The 7,871-nt window shown below is 38.1% G+C and overlaps 1 protein-coding gene across 1 annotated transcript in view; it reads left to right on the forward strand.

The window, feature by feature from the left end:
* The first annotated feature begins 7,699 nt into the window (after nt 1-7,699).
* The window catches only part of LOC102481958 (protein BEX1), a 1,465-nt gene continuing 1,293 nt past the window's right edge, over nt 7,700-7,871 (forward strand). The window contains exon 1 of the mRNA XM_014583200.2: nt 7,700-7,806. The gene's annotated coding sequence lies outside the window, so the exon portion shown is untranslated. The remainder of the gene's footprint in view (nt 7,807-7,871) is intronic.

A 7,871-nucleotide genomic window follows, 5' to 3' on the forward strand; every position in this document is an offset into this window, starting at 1 on the left:
AATGATAATGAGTACATGAGTTTCCGTAATCTATGGGACACTGCAAAAGCAGTCAAAAGAGGGAAATTCATAGCAATTAGTGCACATAAGAAAAAGATGGAAAGGTGAGAAATAGGTAACCTAACATCATGCCTCAGGGAATTGGAAAAAGAACAACAACAAAAAGAATGCCAGGTGAAAAGAAATAATAAAGTTTCAAGAAGAAATAAATTTAAAAAAAATGAACCATACTGAAAATAAACAAAAGCAAAAGCTGTTTCTTTGAAAAGATTAACAAGATCAACACACCATTGACTAGACTGATAAAAAAGAAGAAAGAAAGAAACCAGATAAAACAAATAGGTGATAAAACAGGCAACATTACAACAAACATAATAGAAATACAAAACATCATTAGAGGATACTGTGAGTGATAATATGCTAACGAACAAGAGAACTTGGAGGAGATAGACAATTTCCTGGATGCATATACTCTACCAAGATTGAATCAGGAGGACATAAAAAACCTGAATAGACCCATAACAAGCCAGGAAATTGAATCAGTAATAAATAACCTCCCTACAAATAAAAGCCCAGGTCTAGATGGCTTCACCTCTGAAATCTATGAAACTTTTAAGGAAGAGTTAATCCCTATCCTACACAAATTATTTCTTAAGAGTCAAAAGGAAAGAAACCTTCCAAATTCATTCTATGAAGCCTCCGACATTCTCATTCCCAAAACAGATAAGGACATGATAAAAAAGGAAAACTATAGACCAGTATCATTCATGAATATATATGCAAAAATTTTTAACAAGATACTTGAAAATCATGATCAACAACATATAAAAAAATTATTCATCACGACCAGTAGTAGGCTCTACTCCAGGGATGTAAGGGTGGTTCAACATATGCAAAACCATAAATATAATACACTATATTAACAGAAAGAAAGATAAAAACCATATGATCATTTCAATTGATGCAAAGAAAGCATTTGATAAAATAAAAAATTCTTTCATGATTAAGGCTCTCAGTAAGATTGGTAGAGAAGGATCATTTCGTGACACAATAAAAAGTCATATATAAAAAAACCCTATAGTTAACAAAATATTGAATGGGGAAAAGCTAAAAGCTTTTCCACTAAAATATGGTAGTAGACCAGGCTGCCCCCTTTCTCCACTACTTTTTAATATAGTGCTGGAAGTCTTAGCTAATGCAATCATAAAAGAGAACAATATAAAATGCATTCAAATAGGTACAGAAGAGTTGAAAATATCTTTATTTACAGGTGACATGATGGTATACCTAGAACATTCAAAGATTTCCATGGAAACACTTCTCAAAGTAATAAATGAATACAGTAAAGTGGCAGGATACAAAATCAACATTTTAAAATCTATAACATTTCTATATATGAACAACAAGTTGTACAAAGTAGAGCTAAAGAAAGGAATACCTTGCACCATAGCCACAAAATGTATAAGATACCTAGGAGTAAACCTAACTAAGGAAGTTAAAGACCTTTCCAAAGAAAACTATGAAAATCTTTAAAAATATACTAATAAGGACATAAAAAATGGAAAGCTATCTCATGCTCCTGAATTGGAAGAATTTACATAATCAAAATGGTAATTCTACCCAAATTAACCTATGTATTTAATGACATTCCAATCAAAATACCAGAAATATTCTTCACAGATCTAAAAAAGACAATCATAGAATAGGTCTGGAATCATAAAAGACCTTGTATTGCCAAAGCGATCTTTCACAAGAAGAGTGGAGTGGGTGGCATATCACTCCCTGACCCCAAGATATATTATAATGCCTTTGATTACCAAAACAGCATGGTATTGGCACAAAAACAGGCATGTGGACCAATGGAATAGAAGAGAGACCCCAGAAATAAACCCCAAATCTTACAGCCAACTGATTTATTTATTTATTTATTTACATTCATTCACTGTACATCATTATAGCATACAAAATGAGATTTTTCCATTCAGAATACACTGTATATTGGCTCAATCAAGCACATCAACATATGTGTTATTGTCAACAAATAATTTTCCATTTCTTGTTTCCTGTATATTTTGCTTTTTTTTCCCCCATCCTTGATTCCTTATCTCACCCTCTGCCATCTCCCACCCTCCTCCCACACTGTGTCTGGTATCTATTGTTGTTTTCTATGCCTCCCTCATTTTATTGTTTCACTAAATATCTTAATAAATCTAAACATTTTCAATAACAAGCACAGTTGATATATACATATCCATGAACACAAGTCTGACTTTAGGCATAAACCTCAGTGAATAGAATGAACATACTATAAAGTAGCACCTAGCTAGGGCTATATAGCTTACTGCATATGATTTTTATTTTTCTTTCTGTTGATATGGTATATAACATGTATAATTTTATGTATGTTGAACCAATCTTGCATCCCTGGAATAAAGCCTACCTGGTTATGATGTATAATCTTTTTTATATGCTATTGGATACAATTTACTAATATCTTACTGAAAATTTTTACGTCTATATTCATCAGAGATATTGGTCTATAGTTTTCCTTCCTTTTTCTTTCCTTGTCTTTTTTAAGGATAAGGATGATAGAGGCTTCATAGAATGAATTTGGGAGAGTTCCACCCTTTTGGATCTTTAGAAATAACTTGAGGAGAATGGAGGTTAACTCTTCTTTAAAAGTTCTGTGGAATTCAGAGGTGAAGCCATCAGGACAAGTGCTTTTCTTTGTTGGGAATTTATTTATGACTGATTTAATCTCCTGGCTTGTTGTGGGCCTATTCAGACTTTCTACATCCTCCTCACTCAATCTTGGTAGAGTATATGTGTCCATGAATTTTTCCATCTCATCCAGATTTTCTTGTTTGTTACTGTATAGTCGTTCATAATATCCTCTAATGATGTTTTGTATTTCTATTATAACTGTTGTTATATTACTTGCTTCATTGAAAATTCTATTTACCTGGTTCCTTTCTCTTTTTAATTAGGCTAGCTAGTGGTGGATCAATTTTGTTTATCTTTTAAAAGAACTAGCTTTTACTTTCATTTATTTTCTGTATAGTTCATTTATTTTCTATTTCTTTTTTTATTTTTTCTGCTCAGAAGTTTATTATTTCTTTTCTCTTGGAGTTTTTTGGGTTTTCGTTTTGGGTTTTCTGTTGCTTTTCCAGTTCTCATAGGCATGATGCTAGGTGCTCCATTTGCCTTCTTTTCATCTTCTTTTTATGTGCACTAATTGCTATAAACTTCCCTCTTATGACTGCTTTTGCAGTGTCCCAAAGATTATGGAAACTCGAGTCCTCATTGTCATAGGCTTCCATGAATCTTTAGATTTCAGTCTTTATTTCTTCAGTAGTTGTGAAGTCATTCAGGAGTAGGTTATTTAGTATCCATGTATTTGAGTATGTTTGAGGATTTCTCTTGAAATTAAACTCAAGTTTAATTCCATCATGGTTGCAGAAGATGCTGGGTGTAGTTTCTATGTCTTTGAACCTGCTTTGTGCCCTATGATGTGGTCGATTTTTGAAAAGGTTCCATGTGAGAGTAAGAAAAAAGTGTATCTCGTGGTTTTTGGATGGAAAGTTCTACAGATGTCTGTTAAGTCTATTTGATTTACGGTATCCTTTAGATCCTTTATCGCTTTACTTATTTTTGTCTAGATGATCTGTCCAGAGGAGATAGTAGGATGTTGATTTCCCCAAAAATTAGTATGTTGCAGTCTACCTCTCTTTTTAGATCTAACAGTCTTTCATTCACATATGTGGGTGCCCGTGAGTTAGGTGCATAGATATTTATAAGCGTTATATCTTCTTGATGGATTAGCCCTTTTACTACTATACAGTGCCCTTCTTTGTCTCTTCCTACAGTTTCTGTTTTAAAGCCTCTTTTGTCAGAAATTAGTATCCTGACTCCAGATCTTTTTTGGCTCCCTTTTGCATGGAATACCTTTTTCTAGCCCTTTGCTTTCAGTCTATTTATGTCTTTACCCATGGGTTGTGTTTCTTGTAGGCAACGGAATTTCTGTTTTTTAATCCATTCAGCCCATCTGTGTCTCTTGATTGGAGAATTGAATCCATTAACATTCAATGTTATTATCCATATTTCTGGACTTGTTACTACCTTTAGTTGGCCATTGTCTTGATTGTCTTTTATATCTTTATTTCTGTCTGTTCATTCTTCAGTTTTCCTAGAACAGGACTCTCTTCAGAGTTTCTTGAAGAGCTAGTCTGATGTTGGCAAATTTTTTCAGGTTTTGTTTTTCTGAGGAGATTTTAATCTTTTTTCCCATATGAAGGATAATCTTTCTGGATATCATAATCTTGGTTGAAATTGTTTCTCTCTCAACACTTTCAATATATCTTCCCATTCTTTCCTTGCTTACAATGTTTCCATTGAAAAGATCAGTGTTAGCCTGATGGGATGATCTTTTTCTCTCTTGCTAATTTTAGTATCTTGTCTTTACCTGTGGCTTTCACCAGTCTGGCTAAGATGTGCCTTGGAGAGGATCTTCTTGGGTTGATTCTATTTGGGGTCCTTTATATTTCTTGGGTCTGAATGTTTGAGCGCTTCTCTAGACTTGGAAAATTTTCTTCCAGGATTTCATGGAATAGATTTTCCATGCCCTTATTAGTTTGTTCACCTTCCTGGATACCAATTATTGGATGTTTGGATATTTATTTCTCATATATTATTCTCGTTTTTGTTGTTGTTGTTGTTTTCTCTATCCTTTTGGTCCCCCCCCCCCAGCTGAGCGGTTTTGCTACAACCATGATTCTTTCTTTGGCATGGTCTAATCAGCTTTTAATACTTTCTAGAGGGTTTTATATTTCCTTTGTTACAGACTTCATCTCTAATAATTCCATCTGATTCTTTCTTATAGTTCTTCTTTCAAATCATGGAAGAACTTCCTTGTCTCTTGGAGTTCGTTTTCTCTTTTCTGTTCCAACTCAGAGTTTTGTTACTATGAATGTTATCGATTCTTTCTCTGACATTTCGGTAACTTTTGTTTTTTCAAGAGATGGAAGGGAGTCATTGTGTTCTTTTGATGGAGACTTATCTCCTGGTTTCTTCAAACTTGAGGTTCTTCTAAGAATTCTAGTCATTGAGTGATGTATTCACTTTTGGATTCCATTTTGCAGACAGTTTCTGCCACTGGGAACAAGTTTTCTTCCCTTTTCCTGTGGATTGATGTATGCTGAAGTCTCTCTTCTGCTGTGTTTAGCAATGTGGTCCCCACAGGAGGAATCTTCTATTCAGGTGTCTGAAGTGCTGTTTCTCCTTTTTTGCAGGTGGTTCAGTAAAAGCAAGGATCCCAGGGAGCCTCACAATGTTTGAAAACTATCATGCTGGACAGTCTAGTCCTTCTGGGTGGGTGGAGGATGAGGAGAAGATGACAATATAAGAGAGAAGAGAAAAGAGTATGAAAGAAAAAAAAAGAAAATGTCCAAAACAGTGCCCGATTTTGCCAGGGGGGCTGCAGATGGAACTGGGTTCTGCTGGAGAGAGCTGGGAGCTGCTCTAAGGGGTAAGGAGAAGTAAAGAATTAGCCAAAGAATGAAGGAAAAAAAAGCAATCTATCTGGAGGGGGCGGTTCTGAGATTGGAAAAGCTGGGCTGGGACTGAAACTGGAGCTAGGGCTGGGCTTGGTGAAAGGCCCTGCCTCAGTGTCCCTGACTGGGCAGGAGACTGCAGATGGAACTGGGCTCTGCTGGAGAGTTGGGGGCTGACCTTTCTGGCAGGCAGTAGGAGGGGCTCTGAGGTTGGGAGAGCTGGGTTAGGGCTCCAGCTTGGGCCAGAGTGAGTGAAAGGCCCTGCCTGAGTAAGGGGCTACAGATGGAACTGGGATCTCAAAAGGGGGTTTATTTTTGAGGTGATGAAAATGTCCTAAAATTGACTGTGATGGAGGGTTGTACATATCCATGACTGGACTAAAAACCATTGAAATATACACTTCAAGTTGATGATTTATATGATACATGAATATTTTCATAAGACTTACTTTAAAAGATATAAAGATTTAACTAGGCTATTAATTGAATATCAAGGACAATTCAAGGGATTCAAGGATGATGGCCAGGTTTCTGAGTTGGTCAATGGGTGGATGCTAAGATAGAAAACAAAAAGAAACAGGTTTAAGGTGGGAAGAAGTGATAAGGAAGAGAGAGAAACAGAGGAGAGAGGAGGAGAGAAAAAGAAAAGTGGAAATTACCTGTAGGTCAGAATTTCCTTGTTTTTTGAGAGGAGGAGAAATCACAACCTCTTTTGAGAGTCTGCTAAGAAATATGGTCCCTTCTATCCCCAAATGTAAATGTAGCACCAACACCCACACACATAGTTAATTTTTAATATTTAAGGAGTTCACAGACTTCTGAAAGATGGCAAAAAGTTCCCAAAGAGGTTTCCACCTGGGCTGGCTGAAAGATAAGAGAGATCAGGGAAGTTTGGGAGGCTATCTCTACTCCCTTACTCCCAACTCTTCACCCCCACCCCTACTACAGCAGTTATTTGTGCACTTCTCTTGAATCTACTACCACAGAACTGTGAAAAGGCCCCATTTGGGTTTCCTGTTTGGGAATAGACCTCCCATCCACGCTGGGAGGTGAATCACTAGGTGGGAATTTGGAGAAGAAATGGGAGGGAAGGAACCAAAGGCATTTACTGAGGTCACTGCCTTTGTTACCTATTCATTGGAGTGATTTCTCCCTTTCTGTTATTTTAGGAGAGTCAGGAGCCTGACCATAGGATATGACTGACTCAGGAATACAACACTGGGCAGACCAACACCTTCCCAACCTCTTGTCAGGACAGGACTGATCTGAGGATCTCTGCATCCCTCAACCTGTCTCAGCCTCATCTCCTGTATTTGTTTTCAAAACCATCAATAGAAATAGCAATTAATTTTTGGCAGATGAGACTGGTTGTCAGCAAATGCATTTCCACACTTAACAAATGTTTATTATAATAAAATACATGTAAATGTTTGTTAACAAAACTTGAAATTTGTCCTTGGAGAATAAAAAAAGATTGGTTATTTAATAAAATGACCAACATCTGACAACGAGACTTCTCCCTGCAGATTTCCTTCACAGATTACTTTTGAAAACACCCTCTGTGCTCAGGATGGTGTGCTTCTCTGTCTTTTTTGTTTCCATAAATTTTTTGAACAAGCTAAAATGTCCTAAAAATGATAGCGTGAGGCCCACAGAAAATATTTTCTGTGACGTACAAATGAAGATAAACAATTTGTTTAATTTCCCAAGTAATTTTGCTTCAAAAATAAAATTTTATGCTTTTTGACTTTTAAGGCTTATTTATATATAAAAACGAAATAATAAGAAATTATGAGAAAAACAGCCAAGGAGAAGAGAAAAGCAGAGAAGAGAAAAACCAGAAGAGAAGAGAAAAGCAAAAAATGGCCCAGGCCAAGACCTGAGGTGGGGGTTGGGGTGTACAGATCTCTCCCTGGTAACAGGAGACCGGTAAACTCCGACTGCTGGGCGGCGATGCCACTTGTGGGGCCTCAGATTGGAGAGGACCGCGATGAGCGACAGGCGGAGCGCGCAGGGGCACCGCGCACAGCCGGAGGAGGGGGACGTCTGTGCGAGCAGAAGGGTCCTGCTGCCTGCCCGCCGGCAAGGTGGGGGTGGTGGGGAGGAGGGCGAGCTTGGCGCTGACGCGCGGCCCTCACGTGACCCGGAGCTGCAGAGCGACGCAGCCTTCGGTGCAGTCGTCACTCGCGTCTGGCTCCCAGCTCCCCGCTGCCCTGCGCACGGCGGGCTGGCATCCGGCCCGGGGAAAGCGGAGCAGGTAAGGGCCCCGGGGTCCGCGAGCCCCGGCCAGGGCGGCGGCTGCTTGCTGGCACAGGAAGAGGG

This window comes from Tupaia chinensis, unplaced genomic scaffold, assembly GCF_000334495.1.
Source record: "Tupaia chinensis unplaced genomic scaffold, TupChi_1.0 Scaffold144165_1, whole genome shotgun sequence".
NCBI lineage: Eukaryota > Metazoa > Chordata > Mammalia > Scandentia > Tupaiidae > Tupaia > Tupaia belangeri.